The sequence below is a fragment of the Lissotriton vulgaris genome, chromosome 5 (genome assembly GCF_964263255.1).
Source record: "Lissotriton vulgaris chromosome 5, aLisVul1.2, whole genome shotgun sequence".
Taxonomy (NCBI): Eukaryota; Metazoa; Chordata; class Amphibia; order Caudata; family Salamandridae; genus Lissotriton; species Lissotriton vulgaris.
In genome coordinates, this window is record NC_141693.1 from 804,090,669 (window position 1) to 804,107,812 (window position 17,144).

At 46.8% G+C, this 17,144-nt stretch overlaps 1 long non-coding RNA gene across 1 annotated transcript in view; it reads left to right on the forward strand.

Moving 5' to 3' along the window:
* Positions 1-16,886, forward strand: part of LOC147711610 (uncharacterized) — a 91,380-nt gene extending 74,494 nt beyond the window's left edge. Inside the window, exons 2-3 of the long non-coding RNA XR_015295952.1 lie at positions 14,462-14,505; positions 16,150-16,886. This is a non-coding gene — a long non-coding RNA (uncharacterized LOC147711610). The remainder of the gene's footprint in view (positions 1-14,461; positions 14,506-16,149) is intronic.
* The last annotated feature ends 258 nt before the right edge of the window (positions 16,887-17,144 follow it).

Sequence of the window (17,144 nt, forward strand, 5' to 3'; positions counted from 1 at the left end):
AACCTTAGCACCTATAAGGAGCAGAGCGCAAACTGTGCTCATTCCTGTTTTGTGGAGGCACATAAGTCCAGCTGTAGTGCAGCAAAAGAAATACATTGTGAGCGAAAGCAATTGTATGGGTAGCCCCTGTTGTTGACCAGAAAAGTGTAAATGGGACACAAATACCTGCCAATTGCCAAGTGCAAATGTGATTCACTGGGGTGTTTTCAGTTGCTGTTATCACAGGGACCTAAGTGACCCAGACACTATGTCCCAGCCATTTTTAGGTCTCACCTGAGACACCGCATGCGTTGTTGCTTGCAAGACATTTTGTTCACTTCCAGGGGGTTTAAATCCCGTCCATTGCTTTCTGTTTGTTGGCTTTGTTGTCACTCTCATTTGCTTGCTTGTTATTCAATAACATGTGTGGGCTTCCCTCCTGCCTCTTGTGTTTGTCCCTCTCCTGGCCAATGGTTCAAGTACTTGTGCCCTTCCACAGCTCAAGTAATTCTGCAGCTCACGTAATTATGCACTACTTTCCTTTTTTATCTAGTCACTCAACTAGACCAGTGGTTCCTAAACTTTTGCAACTTACAACTGTTCTATTGATCTCGTATCGTGTAGAGGATAGTACAGAGTGTTATATTAATAAATACATATTTTTATATAACTACTGTGGGGTTCCCTTTCATTTAGTTAATTCAGGAGGTGATATTCTGGTAAAACAAGCTGCTTTACATTCCTTCAAGATTAAGCATGAAGGCTGCTCTCCACAGCTACCACGAGAATAGCTTTCTAAATGTTATCTTTGACCTCATACTTCATTAGAGTTGTTTGGACTTGTGCAAAGTACCCACTTTAATTAGTAGACATTATATACCAGGCCAACTTCTCACAATTAAATCTACAAATGTTGCAGCAGATGAAGGATTATGTTGCATATGAGGCAATTCTATTATTATGTAAAAATCACCACACAATCGCATAACTCCAGTAGTACTGCCTATAACCCTACCCTGCTCCACCTCTGTCCCAGTTCTGCCTTTGAAGATCGTACTGCCTTCCCTCCACAACCCTCTATTGCTCTGCTCGTGAACCTGGTGCTGCACTCTAGACACAGCACTGCTTTGCTTGCCTATTCCCTTGGACGCTGTGCTGCTCTTTCTCCCTTGTAACCTGCAAAAAACTCGCACTCCTGCACCCCTGAAAGTGCCAATCGTTTTTTAGGGCTCGGCCTACATCCCACGAAGTGGGTGTGGCTTCAGAGTCCTTTTGAGAGGACTTCGAAAATCTAACCTACGAATTCCAGAGAAGCGTGTGAATTTTGTTCGTTATTTATGGCAGCTGCATGGCAATTGGCCATTGCATGGCTGTGTTTTTACAAGGCAGCACGCAATAGGCCATAGTCTGTAGAGTTGCTCCACTTCCTGCATATTCCGTGCGGACACGCGCAGCAGAAGGCTATAATTCATCAATTACCAGCTGTCAGGGGCCGAGGTAGTTGAAGCCAGATGCTGGGCGCGCATTCAGCACTCTCCAGTTACTTGCATTTTTTTTTTTTTACAATACAATCGCTTTCGCGACCGCTTGAAGTGCCGCTTGCTTTTAACTTCTGGTTAGCAGATGACCAGGCTTCACAAGCATAGTTGTGAAGGTGTGGCGAAGCCATGTGACAGACTCTAGACCCTGCGCTTTCACTGAGTGCATGACTGTGAAAGTCCATTTCTCATTATCATCTTTGTGGACTCAGCTGTGAGGGTTTACCTCGCGTTTGTTCTCTGCGTGCATGAGTAGGAAGGTGCATCTCATACTACCTCTGAGTGCACCACTGCGAAGGCGCACCACGTATTTGACCCTTGGGGTCGTGGGGTCACAGCAGTGAGGGCGCATGTGACGTGTGTGACCCTTGGGGTTATGGGGTCCGGGCAGTGAGGGCGCATCTCAAGTGTGTGACTCTTGTGCGCACGACGGCGGCGGCTGCGGATGCGTTAGTGCACATCTTCGTGAGCTCGGTCTGAGGCGACGGCCGTACTTGTATTATCTCGTCCCAGCCGGTGTGTGTGTGTTTTGGGGGGGGCAGCACTGGAGGGTGGGGGAGCTGCGGGACACAAGGCGGTTCTGTGGACAGCAGCCAAGAAACCTGTCAGGTGAACAAACATGGAACCTCTTTGGGGCAGTCTGACGTCACTGTTTTCTTAACTCCAAGTCTTGAATTAATCATGAAGCTGCGATGGTTCCCGCACTCAGGGGCGTGCGCGCTCCCGCTGCACTGGAGGGGAGCTATTGATCTTTATACGGATTGCCGGAGCATATTGAAATAAATTGAGATTCACTTAAAGAGGCGCGTGCACGCTGTTAGGACGAATCAACATTCATGAAGTAAGAATCGTTGCGCCAGGCTCTAATACACGAATTGAAACGCAACTTCCAAAATAATAATTACATAACGCATATCTGCTGTTAAGCGCTCTATGTCATACCTGCTAATATTTCTCAATTTATATTACGCAGCTTTTCTGCTTTGGCAGGATTGGAACTCATGACTCAGAGAACGCTCTATTTTGTTAGCGGCGAAAGATAACAGGAAGCATCAGAACTTAAGCTGAGATACTACCGATACAAACAACCCTGCACGATGCGTCTTCTTTTGAGACAGAACACTCCAGCGCGCCATCTGTTATTTCTGAAAGCAAAGTCAGGTTTGCTAGCCAGCGCCAAATGTCAAACACAGCTTCGGAGGAAACACAAGGGCATATTATCTGTCTTTGTAGGCCCTGCTATGTGCTAATTTATCTGGCGTGCTCTCTCTGGTGAACACAAGCAGAGACACATGAAATAATCAATCTAATTATGTAGCTGAGTGTTTTGAGAAATAGAAACAAAGGAAGGTGTTTTTTTGTGTGAGCCACTACAAAGGATTTCACGAAAACCTAACACAGCTGATGAAAATAAACGAAGTGCTTGTAAGCTGTTATAATATCAGAGCACATCAACTTTTACAGGTTTCATATGCAGCCTAGGCGCAGGTGCCTTTCTCACTGCCCTCCACCTCTCTAAACTACTTGCCTCAAACCTGATACCTCACCTGTCTCCACCCATCCCCATCCTGCCCCCTCGTGTCCATTCGGGCTCCCTGTATCCCGTGCCTCACCGCTCGCTGTACCTCAATCCACCATTCCCTCCCGTATCGCTCTCCCAGTCTTTCGCTCTTATCTCATTCGCGCTGTATCTTCCAGGGCTGCAGCCCTCCTTCCCTCTCGCCCCCTTCTACCCCTCTGTTACTCTTGCCTCAATCCTACCCCTCCCTAACCGCCTGTCCCACCCCAGCCCCCGCACCGGTCACCACCACCCATCTCCCTCTATCTCTCTTCAGCACCTTCTCTGCAACCCGTTCCCTCGCCACTGATTTCGCTTATCCTCCCTCCCCCGCCTTCTGAGCTATCTACACTGCCCCTTTCCTCGCACCAGTTCCACGTCCCTGTCTCCCGCCTGCCCTGCTCTTCACCACAAGCTGTATCTTATTCCTCTTTTTCTACCCTTATCCAGGATACAGGAAACCATCTATCCTCTTGCACATTTTCCGCCTCACACCACCTTTTCTTTCGCATTCTGCCTGTCTGCCACTCCCCCACCCGTTTATATTTCTGCTCATGTTTTTCTCCCTATTATAGGCCTGCTCTGCCCATTCCCGTCCTGTTCCTCCCTGCCCCCTCCCCTCACTTCCCTATTTGGCCTTCTCTGCTCTCCTGAATGCACAATTTCAGCTCTATTGGGTTCTTTCCCCGCGTGCCTCTCTCCCTTCTAGTTTCCTTGCCCTCTACCGCTCTGCAAAATGCACCCATGTTTCTGAGTCACTGTCTCTCCACATGCCAATGCTTTTCTTCTCCTTTTCCAGTTTCCGTGTTCTTCCTTCCCTTTCCACGCCTCAAGCAACCCCTCTTATTCCGATAGCACACCTCTATCTTTCTTGTATGTTTCCTCTCTCCACCTTTTCTCTAATTTCACTTCATTTTTAGGTCTCGCCTGTCGATGCGCATGCGCATCGAGCTTGCGAGACTATGGGGGCTTAAACAGTCTTTAACTAACTTGCAAGGAATCGTGGCGATTTCTTGCAGTGCCCGTGAAATTCAAGCTCAATGCGCATGCGCATTGAGCTTGAAAGCACGTGCACATGCCCCCAGCCGCCTGCCTTGCATGTATTTTCGGCGCACTCCTCCCACACCCCCGCTCCGCCCCCTCCCCTGCCTGCCGTGTCGCATTTCGTCACTTCCCTCAGCCGCACTCCAGGCCCCTGCTGCTTTCACACCCTCTCCGCCCCCTCCCCTGCCCGCTGTGTCGCATTTCTCCTCCCCCCTCCCCTTCTCTGCCTTCCCTCCGTCTTGTCTCTTTTGGCCCCCCTCCTCCTCCTACTCTCCTCCCCACTCCTCCTCCTACTCTCCTCCCCACTCTCTCTCTCACAGCCTCCCCCAGCTCCGCCCCCTCACTTCTTGGTTGCACGGCCGCTAGGCCGTGCCTCCCCTACTCTCCTCCCCCCTCCTCCTCCTACTCTCCTCCCCCCTCCTCCTCCTACTCTCCTCCCCACTCTCTCTCTCCCAGCACAACCTTGCCGCTCAGGTTTGGACCCCCAGAGCGTTTACTTTTTAAAGTAAGTCGCAGATTAGAGCGTTACTTGTTTTTAAAGGAATTTGACGACTGGCTGGCCCTGTGGTGGAATGCTGGCAAGGAGAGATGTGCAATTCTTACCACCCATTCTGTTTCTTTGGCTGGTGGGACAATGAATGCTTCAACAAAGAGAAGTGTTTCTTCAATAATTTCATGTCTCTGCTTTCCTCTTCTCGTCTATCATGGAGTTTGCCCTGAAAATCGCCCCTGAGAAATTTTTTTCTGATCTTACCCGCCCGTAAGTGTTGCTTTTACTGCCCCGTAATGTCGTGGATGAGAAAATCCTTTTGTTTAATAACGCAAACTCCTTTTTGGGCAATATTGCTTAATCCCGGGCTCAGCTTGCTTAGCAAGGCATCGCTGATCTAGCGGTCGGGGTCTGTCTCTTGAGAGCGCCCCCGCCGCTCCCCTAATGACATTACTTCTAGTAGGGTTTGTTTAAAGAAACCACGGAGCGGGCCCTATCTGCCGCCTAATCTCCTCTGAAAGATTCCACTCCGATGCCAACCTCGCATTGTTTAAACTGCAAGCAAGGCATCGCTGATCTAGCGGTCGGGGTCTGTCTCTTGAGAGCGCCCCCGCCGCTCCCCTAATGACAATACTTCTAGTAGGGTTTGTTTAAAGAAACCACGGAGCGGGCCCTATCTGCCGCCTAATCCCCTCTGAAAGATTCCACTCCGATGCCAACCTCGCATTGTTTAAACTGCTAATTGTTTCCCGCTCTGAAATTTTCAATACACAGCTGCCGCTCCTGACTGCGGCGCATTAACGCGCGCGATAACACAAGAAGTTAAGTTGCTTATCTGTATTTCGTGATAAGCTACTTAAATTTTACTGTAGTATATTCAAGGCTTCAAACGGACGTTAATGACGGAGGGCTGTTCACTTTATCCGTCACGTAAATTGCATCTCACTTCATTTATTACTACAAGCTGCACGTGCAGGCACTGGGGAGGGGGGTGGTGGGGTGGTTCCCTGACAGTCAGCAGGAAGTAGTGGTATTTTATAAAAGCTTTCAATCCTGGCCTGCTCTGGCAAACTACTGCGCCTTCCTCGCTGTGCGCCTGCGACTTGCTACGTCATTGCAGGCTTTACTGCGGGTTTGGGGGTGGGGCAGAAGCCGGCGCGGTTCCAGAGGTGTGTGTGTGTGAGAGGGGTACTGGATAAAAACAGCCACAAATACACCGGATTTGATTGATTTGGGCACACAAATCTCTACAGAGCCCACAGCTTCATTGCTCTATTTTATGGGTGCATTTCCTGAGGCCTATTAGGAGAGAAAACTTCAGAAATCTTACCTTTCATTGGCCATTGGGTATATACATCTCTCCGGCAACACTGCAATCTGTCCCATGTTTGTTTCAATTTTGATTGACTTTCTTGGTAGGTGCACACAGATTGCAAAGGCACGGTAGTGGAAGAAAATGTAGTCCAAAGTTTGACGGCATTCTTGCACACCACACCCACCACCGCCACACCCACCACCACTACATCCACCACCACATCCACTACAACCACCACCCCATCCACCACTACCACCACCACCACCGCATCCACCACCACCGCCGCATCCACCACATCCACCACATCCACCGCATCCACCACCACATCCACCATCACCACCACATCCACCATCACATCCACCATCAAATCCACCACCACATCCACCACCACATCCACCATCACATCCACCATGACATCCACCGCCACATCCACCACCAAATCCACCACCACTTCACCACCGCATCCACCACCACATCCACCACCACCACCACATCCACCGCATCCACCGCTTCCACCACCACATCCACCACTTCCACCACCACCACATCCACCACCACCACATCCACCACTGCATCCACCACCACCACATCCACCACCACATCCACCACCTCATCCACCACCTCATCCACCACCTCATCCACCACCTCATCCACCACCTCAACCACCACCGCATCCACCACCGCATCCACCACCACCGCATCCTCCACCACCACATCCACCGCATCCACCACCACATCCACCACCACCACCACATCCACCACCACCACATCCACCACTGCATCCACCACCACCACATCCACCACCACATCCACCACCACATCCACCACCTCATCCACCACCTCATCCACCACCTCATCCACCACCTCATCCACCACCGCATCCACTACCACCGCATCCACCACCACCACCACACCCACCACCACTACATCCACCCCCACATCCACCACCATCACCACCACATCCACCACCACCACCACATCCACCACCACATCCACCACCACATCCACCACCACCATATCCCCCAGATCCACCACCACCACATCTACATGTGTGTGGCTCTGTCTGTGTAGGTGCAAATGCAATGTTCTTGGATTGTCGTCACAATAAAATACACTGAACATAATCTTCACAAAAGTTATTTACAAACGTTTAAGCTATTGCCATTATAAATTACAATAACTTTTATTTAAGTATTAATTATTTACAAAATTAAAAGCCATTGTTATTTGTAATATAAATTTAATTTAAATTGCGGGTTTATATAGCGCTAGGAATCGACTCCCGGAGGAGTATCTCCACGCTTCGACCGCTGGGGAACCCGTCGTAAATACATCTAAGTCACGTAAATACAACACACATTGCATTACAAATGTTATAGGTGTCACATTTGCAAAAGTTAAAAGTATTGACATTGTAACTGACAAAGCTATTAATTTTGCTACTTTCAAAAACAACACATAAATAAAAAAAAGTGTAATTTACAATACCAATAGCTCAAACTTTCCTAATGCGAGACCTATTGCATTTCCAATGCTTGTTTTTATTCTACCTTCTTAATTCCCTTTTATGTTGCTATTGTCCCCATTAGCCCCGCCCCATTTCAAAACCACTCGTGTCCCTGCCCTTTCCCCTAGTTAACTCTCCCCTCCAGATGCCTCTCCTCTCTGCCCCTGCGTTGTCACCTGCCTCTCCTCTCAGTCCCTGCGTTGTGTCCTGCCTCACCTCTCCCCCCTTGCGTTGTGTCCTGCCTCTGCTCTCCACCCCTGCGTTGTGTTTAGCCTCTCCTCTCTGCCCCTGCATTATCTTGCCTCTCCTCTCTGACTCTGCTTTGTCTTGCCTCTCCTCTCTGCCCCTGCGTTGTCCTGCCTCTCCTCTATGCCCCTACGTTGTCCTGCCTCTCCTCTCTGCCCCTGCGTTGTGTCCTGCCTCACCAGGCCCCCCTTGCGTTGTGTCCTGCCTCTCCTCTCGGCCCCTGCGTTGTGTCTTGCCTCTCCTCTCTGCCCCTGCATTGTCCTGCCTCTCCTCCCTGCCCCTGCGTTGTCCTGCTTCTCCTCTCTGCCCCTGCGTTGTCCTGCCTCTCCTCTCGGCCCCTACCTTGTGTCCTGCGTCTCCTCTCTGACCCTGCGTTGTACTGCCTCTCCTCTCTGGCCCTGCGTTGTCCAGGCTCTCCTGTCTGCCCCTGCGTTGTGTCCTGCCTCTCCTCTCTGCCCCTGCGTTGTCACCTGCCTCAACCCTCTGCCCCTGCGTTGTATCCTGCCTCTCCGCCCCTGTGTTGTATCCTGCCTTCCGCCCCTGCGTTTTGTCCTGCCTCTCCGCCCCTGTGTTGTGTCCTGCCTCTCTTCCCTGCCCCTGCGTTGTCACCTGCCTCTCCTCTGTGCCCCTATGTTGTGTCCTGCCTCTCCTCTCCGCCGCTGTATTGTGTCCTGCCTCTCCTCTCTGCCCCTGCGTTGTCACCTGCCTCTTCTCTCTGCCCCTGCGTTGGGTCCTGCCTCTCCTCTCTGCCCCTGCGTTGTCCTGCCTCTTCTCTCTGCCCCTGTGTTGTCCTGCCTCTCCTCTCCTCTCTGCCCCTGAGTTGTAGAAGACCGGGCACATGTTACTTGAGGCACACTGATGTGGTGGTGTTAAAGACAGGGGCACTGCTTTCAGAGTCTTTGGCTCCAAAGGGGGACCCCAATCACCTGCCAGCTCTTTCACAGGAGCGCAACATTTCCATGCTCCCCCATCTGACCAAAGCTTCCATTCCAGACAACAGACCACAGTGTCTCACAGAGGATCACACAACACCACACAGACACACCCCACACAGACACAAACCACACACACCCCACACACACACATACACCACACACATAACACTACATACATAATACCACACACACCACACGCACACAACACAACACCACACACACACAACACCACACACACACACCACACACACACACACACACAACACCACATACACACACCACACACACACACTCACCACCATACACTCACCACTACACACTCACCGCCACACACTCACCACCACACACTCACCAGACACACACACACACCACCAGCCATTGGTGCACACTTTCAACAGGCACACACAACACCAGCCGTCACTGCACGCTTTCACCAGGAACACACACACCACCAGCCGTCAGTGCACGCTTTCACCAAGCACATACAACACCAGCCGTCATTGCACGCTTTCACCTGGCACACACACCATCAGCTGCCTGTGAGTGAGTGTGACTGCAGAGTGAGAGTGACAGCATGAGTGACATCAGAGTGAGAGTGACTGCAGAGTGAGAGTGACTGCAGAGTGAGAGTGACTCTGGAGAGTGAGTGTTCCAGAGAGAGCAGGGTATCCGTGTGCGCTTACACGGTGCACTGACACACAGGAGCTAACACAAAGAACAGGTGAACATGTGTCTTGGGACCTTCATGGAGGCAGCCGGCCTTCTATGAGGGGAGCAGCAAGGAGGGGACGCCCCAACCAATCAAGCCCAACTACTCAAAACCTACTGTACGATTACAATGCAGGCCAAAGGGCAGAGCTAGGTCTTTTTGTATTATGTAGGGTGAGCAGTGTGTGAGTGTGTAGGGTGAGCAGTGAGTGAGTATGCAGGGTGAGCAGTGTGTGAGTATGCAGGGTTAACAGTGTGTGAGTATGCAGGGTTAACAGTGTGTGAGCGTGCAAGGTGAACATTGTGTGAGTGTGTAGGGTGAGCAGTGTGTGAGTGTGCAGGGTGAACATTGTGTGTTTGTAGGGTGAGCAGTGTGTGAGTGTGAAGGGTGAGCAGTGTGTGAGTCTGTAGGGTGAGCAGTGTGAGAGTGTGTAGGGTGAGAAGTGTGTGAGTGTGCAGGGTGAACATTGTGTGAGTGTGCAGGGTGAACAGTGTGTGAGTGTGCAGGGTGAGCAGTGTGTGAGTGTGCAGGGTGAGCAGTGTGTTAGTGTGCAGGGTGAAAATTGTGTGAGTGTGTAGGGTGAGCAGTGTGTGAGTGTGTAGGGGCAGTGTGTGCGTGTGCAGGGTACAAAAACTCGAACTAAGTCCACCAAACACACACATAAGACCACACACACACCACCACACACACTCTCACACCTCACTCTCACCACCACACACTCACCACCACACACTCACCACCACATACTCACCACCACATACTCACCACCACACACTCACCACCACACACTCACCACCACACACGCAACCACACACACAACCACATACACAACCACACACACACCACCACCAGCCGTCAGTGCACGCTTTCATGGGCACAAACACCACCAGCCGTCAGTGCACGCTTTCACCGGACACAAACACCGCCAGCCGTCAGTGCAGGCTTCCAAAAGGCACATACCACCAGACGTCAGTGCACGCTTTCACCAAGCACACACACACCACCAGCCATCAGTGCACACTTTCACCATGCACACACAACACCAGCCATCAGTGCGTGCTTTCACCAGGCACACACACCACCAGCCGGCAGTGCATGCTTCCACCAGGCACACACACCACCAGCCATCAGTGCACAATTTCTACAGGCACACACACCACCAGCCATCAGTGCATACATCAATTGTTAACGCATCCACAATTACCTATTTTAGCAATCGCAATATGGTGCACTTTACTTTTACACATATTCATCTAAAGCGCAACATGCCACCATTGCTACAATTCCAATCCAACCCACATAATTCCACTACACACCACATGCATACACTCCATAACACATGGCTAAAAGACATTGCCATTTACAATGCCATTAGCTCTAACTCAAATAAATCCGAGACCTGTTGCATTTCCAATGCTTGTTTCCGTTTTTGGTAGTGAAAATGTTTTCACCAAGCTGCTTCACCAGCATACAAGACAGCTGGAGAGGATGCAGCAGGAGTGCAAGAGTTCCCACATTTGGAAATAGACATTGGCTACTGCTAACCATATACAACCTATTTTTTGTGTTAATCAAGCGTTTCAACATGCAAAAGCCAAAATGGTGGACATTGCCAATACTTACCTACAAGCTATCACTCCCTTCATAAATCCTCCTATGCATTAACTTATTTGCTACATACTTAGATATCGCTCTCTCCTTTTAAGTATACTTGAATTGTAAATGGTCAATGCTCAGATGGCATTTTTAAAGACCCAGGCTATACAAAACCTTAAAATATAAAATAAATATGTAAAACACCTTTGAGGAACTACACAGAATTCAATGCAACAAATCTGGATCAGCCATAGTTTGAGAGAAAACAAAAGAAATGTTTTCAAGTACGGATATGTGTCCATTTATGTTTCACAATCTACTAATTCAACAATTTTGCAATGTTAGAGAAAATGCTGAAGAGAAATTTCAAGCCATTCTGGCCTGCAGATTTTGGGCTCTGCGGAAAATAGCATATTTAATTTAAAGACCGATTACATTTTAAAAAGCATTTGCAAAGTTTTGCCCATTTTACAAACATATCCTTCCCAAGGGAAGCAATGATTTGCAAATTTCATAAAACATTTCCAGCTGTTTACCCAAAAAGTTTTTTGCTGAATTTTCAGCACAAACTGGAAAGCAGCCACACTAATGGTAGATGTTTGTACAGAATTGTAATACCAAATCTACTTGTGCAGGATTTGTCCTTGCATTTCTTGTAATCTTAGCACCCTTCGCAAAAGTTTGTGAAGCCTGTAAAGTTTTGTAAAACCTTTACTAACTTTGGGAGGAAAACATTTCCAACTCTGCACACAATTAATGTAGCTATAAGATGGAAAACGAAATTATTTTACAAGTAGCCAGCAAAATAAAAGAATGAGGCCTAATATATATTTTCAAAAATCTAAATTTACGAATTTGATTTGCAAACTTCCCTTGTAGAAAATTTGTGTAGCAAAACTTTTTTGCTTGTCTACACTTTCGTGAGCAAAACCTCTGAATTTAAATCTATTATTATATTAGTTTGATTTCAATTCAAAACATGCCCGTTTTCGACTAATACGACATTTGTAGGTATATAAAAAATAATTCAGTTTAATATCCGAATTTAAGCCGAATTACTGCACGAACTTCGGTTAAGGTGTTATTAACCAAACAAAAAATACCTAAAGATTGTAGGACCTTGATATATGTACACTCGCCAGAAAATTGAAGAACAATTCGCTTACGAACTTGTTGGAAAGGATATTACTGTAGACTTTTTTTAATTCGGCTTTTAGCTGCCTCTCTCAGGGGCAGTTCTAGGCTCCCGGATAAGAGTGAAAAGGCTTGTTTGTTCAACTCTCTGCAGAGCTGTACATTGTGTGCACAACCGACAATAGACGGGGTCCCAGACGATGCCCCCGGCTGAAACTCGCTGGATCCTGTCAGATCTGGTCTTGCGAGGGGACATTTCTCAGAGGGGAGGCCGTATTTGCTGTGTTGACAGCTGGCTTCGAAGTGTTTGACTTTTTGGCCTCTGCTCCCATAATCCGGCCTTGTGGGACTGTCAGATGAGCAGCCCTGTATATGCTCACGGAGATGTGCACAACTTTAGCCTGTTTGTCTGCTCAGCTGGGAAGGGACAGGCATGGTTACTCAGGAAGAAGTGAAGGTTTTACAACCTCGAGGTTAGCGTAACTTGTGCAGAATTATCTCGGCACCGTATAATTGCGCTCATTTCGATGCAACAATGGCGTAATGGCATATTTATGTGTAAAGAATGTGTCAACATTTTTCACTTGGACCTTGGTATTAAATCTTTACATTTTAAATCATCTGTGCAGCGCTACATTCTCCAAGAGGGGTTTCTTAGTGTTCCTTTGCTAGCAGTCTCCTGGTCACAGTTGTTGCTTATGATCTACAAAGCCTTAATACAAAAAGAATCACAGAAAAGTAAAAAGCAAAACTGCTAACTGTATGCTTAACTATGCCAGTAAGTTGTGAAGAAAAACAAGTTCTGAAAAAGTATCCATCAGAGATAGTATAAAGCGGTATACACTAAGGTCCTCATTGACAGTGGCCCGATAATTCCGAATGGTCCTGTGACAGGAGTTGCTGGCCCCTTCGGGTTTACAGGTTTTGTGTTCCAAATGGATCTGTGACAGGAGTTGCTGGCCCCTTCGGGTTTACAGGTTTTGTGTTCCAAATGGATCTGTGACAGGAGTTGCTGGCCCCTTCGGGTTTACAGGTTTTGTGTTCCAAATGGATCTGTGACAGGAGTTGCTGGCCCCTTCGGGTTTACAGGTTTTGTGTTCCAAATGGTCCTGTGACAGGAGTTGCTGGCCCCTTAGGGTTTACAGGTTTTGAGGGAACACCCAACTCCGTAGTACCGGCCCGGTAGTGTTTCAAGGAGGCAAAGTCTGTAGGTGCAGTACTGGGGTAAAAGATGCAGATATCGGCACATTGAGGGCCAGATGTGTGCAGTGGCGTAGCTAGACCTACTGGCACTCGGGGTGGAGTCTAAGTTTGCCGTCAGGTGCAGGTAAGAGCGCAGGGTGGCGGCCGACTGTAGACTTGTTGGGGGGGTCGGGTGGCCGACAGATGACTTTTTCTTGGTGGGGGGGATGATGGTGTTAGTCGACAGACATGACTTGCTCACCCCCGCCATCCGCAAAACAGTGTCGCCCACTGACCCTCCAGCTACACTGCTGGAGTTACGGCCCTACCAACACAGCGCAGCACCCAAAGTTGCAGCGCAGCATGATAGGGAGAGAGAAGGAAAGCGCCATATCTGCAGAGATATTTCTCTCTCTCCTCCCATCTCCCTAGGGCCAGCACACAATCAGTCGCTGAGTGCCACTCATACACCTTTCCACCATAGTGCAAGGGTGTCTGCATGAGTCTAGCATAGGTTTTGTCCTGGAAGGATAACCTTCCAAGACAAAATACTATTCTTGACAAACTGAAAACGTTGCCCTACTTTGCATGTGAGCTGTACAGTGCAGTAGATATGCTAAATTGAAAAAGAAAGGAGAAATAAAAGTATTTCTCGTTTTAAGGCAACTTTCCAATGTAAAACAAGTTTTGCACTGGAAAATTAATCCAGCATAAACGTTTTGCACAGGTTTGTGCCACTTTTGTGAGGCAAACCTAGTGCAAAAGGTTTGTAAATCTGGCCTAAGTCTGAATTCCACATTATACCCACAAAATCATAATTGCACTTATTACAGCGCGATCAAAATTACCATAATGAAGGGCAAAATGTGTCCTACCGTTTTCTCTTCCTGGCTATGGAAGTATTACAGAGTTGTGTGGCTGCAGGATGGCTTGATCTAGCTGCCCCAACATTTCAGCTATGGCTTGCTCGGCTTCTATCAGCATTTTATCTCAAGAGGGGAATATATGAAAGGAAGGGCAAGAGAGCGAAATTACTCGGTAGACGAATATGGGCCCCTATTTTCCCCTGGAAGGAAGCGCTGTCGCATACCAGCCCATAGGTCTATGTATTAAAATGATAGGTATTTCATAGATGGGTAACAAATTCTTTGACAAATTTGTTTACTCGGATTATTTTATCCATTGGTTATATGTTGGTAATTCTGTTTTTTTTTTCTTTTGTTTTCAGCATTTGTTTCCTCCCTCACACCAAAGAAACTTTTTTGGCTAAAGGTTTATTTTTTCAAATATTTCCTAAAATGTAATGCTGTTTCGCAAATTTGGTTAGATTATTCTTCATTTCTAACTGTAATTGCCATATGCTGTGCTGTATACTGTAAAATCAATAAAAAATATTTAAACAACAAAATTACCATAATGATGGTAGTTCTGGGAGTGGGAAATAATGGAAAGTATTACAAGCCACTCATAATGAGGGCCTAAATGTAATACAAAACGTACTCAAGAAGGCAGATACACTTTCATGTGTAGAGAAGGCTGAGCTCTTACTGGTCTGTACTCATCTTACCGAGTGCCAGCCATGGCTCTTTACAGCCTTACACTGCGCCACCAAAGTTCATGAATTCAGTCATTGAGCGTATTTATTTCTTCTATAAGCCTTGTGGCGGCGTATGCACTATCATCAAGGATGTGGCGTAACTGATAGAGTGGTTGCCCTCGAAGCTGGGGAACCGAGTTTGAGTCTTGGCAGGGACGCTCAAAATCCTGTGATTCTAGGCAAATCCCTTAATCTACCTGTGCCTAAAAAACATAAATGTGTCCGTCTGTAACACAACCGGCGCTCCTGTAAAGCGCTCTGGTACCTTCGGGTCGAGTTTGCGCTATATATAACTCCATCCCCAATACATTAACAGACTGAGTATGTGGTGGCGGTTGTTATAAAGAGAATCAGTGCAAGATGTAGCCCTGCTTCAGACCTTTGTGGGTCATTACAAGAGACGGTCAAATTCAGCAGAAACGTATACGAACATCAGTGGGAGTATTATCACAGTTTGCAGGAAAGGAATCTGCAGAAACAAAGACTCAAAATTATTTCTCTGTTTCTTAGACAAATACCAACAATAAAGAGAAAAGTACTTCAAACTACACTCACTGTATTTATTTTCAACACCCTGAAATGTTTTGAAAACGAGGCAAATGCCGTGTATAGGGTCTCTGGACCCCCTGTATACACTTTATGCCTCCTCCCTCACCCAGCTCCCCATCACACATCTCTCAATAGCCATGTGTGCTGATGCCAGGGAGTCTGAACTCTTGCACATCACTCCCCAGGGCACCTCCATTGCTTGTTTAAACACCTAATAAGGCACACCTGTTTGCTGTGATAGAGCGGGCTGCAGAAAATATTTTATTCTGGCCTGTGGATTCAATTCCCTATAACATTAACTGATTAATTAATGCACTGTTGCATGATTTATTTTACTAATTCAACCTAGATTAAGTTTGCACCACACATGAACACGCGGGAAACTAATTATATGTGCTTATGTGCATTTGCAAGTCTGTTTTTGTAACACATTATTAATATTGTCCTGTTTATTATGTCTGTCCTATTGTCTTTGTCACCATTAACATGCAGCTGATCATTCATGGCATGTGCTTTTATATGTGCTTATATGTGAGTCTTATGTTGTGTATTGTCTGTCTGTGTGTCATTTAATTATCTTTTTATTCTTTCAGAAACATAAAGCTGGACTACATGGAGAATGGTGGTTATTTTATGTGCTGCTTTAAATGTTTGCTTCTGCTAAATGTTTTTTATTAGTGGGTTAATTAATAATTAATAAGGGACTGGGTGGTACACAAGGGTTTGCTTTACTTGAATTAATCACTCTTTTGTGTTTGTTTAAATAATAGCTCGAGTGTGAGCTGAGGCCTAGTTCTTGCTTGGAGAAAGTTGGTCGGCCTGAATTGAGCAGAAGCTGAGCCAAGCTGCACGGTGAAAGAAAAAAAAAACATTGCAAGAGGTCAATGAACTTGCTTCTCTGGCTCAGAACTTTATTAAAGAAAAGACTTTTAAATGGAGTTTATTCCATGGACTGCTCTGGCTGATCCTATTCAAGGTCGAGGAAGTGACAAGCGTGAATCTGCCGAGCTCTGGTGGAAGTGGATTGGCAACTTTTTGTTGCAAATGCCTCGGAAGTCGTTGTCACTTTGAATGGACAATGGCACAGTGACGCGCATATTCTCTGGACTAGTAGCTGAGGTGGTCTGATGGCCATAAACCAATCACAGTGCTGAACTTTACTAAATAATAACATTTAGTCAGATTTGAGAGCGAAAAATGATATAAAATTGGCTCTCTTGTGGGGTTGGAAACGTTCTTTTCCAGAGGGGCGAAGCGCTGTCGGATTGCCTTGGGAGAGTGTAAGCATGCAACTGTTTATTATTTGTTTCCCTTTCAGGCTTGAAAATTAACTTGGAGAAAAAGCTAATGTTTACTTAAATTCATCATTTTTGATTAATTCTGACAGCTTACTTTGTGCCAATGATTAATGTGATTTGAATTAATAAAACTAAATGTTTGATTCTAATAAAGTGAGTTATTAAAGACTTTACTTATGAAATCTAAAAAATAAACTTTTCAAAATGACAAGCTGGACTTGTTTATTGTAGATAGTTTATTGCATAGAGTCAAAATAACATATGATCCATTCACCTCATTCACTATGTTATGGGCCTGGTATTGTTGGTAAGTGTGTTAGTGGAATGAGTCATCATTTATAAAGAATTTTAGTTTCTAGGCTCTTTCAATTGGTAGCATTCAGACGGTTTATATGTTGTTTTTGACATGCATGTTACATATATGTTGGTATAGACATAGGACTGATGTTTAACATATGTTAAGTTTT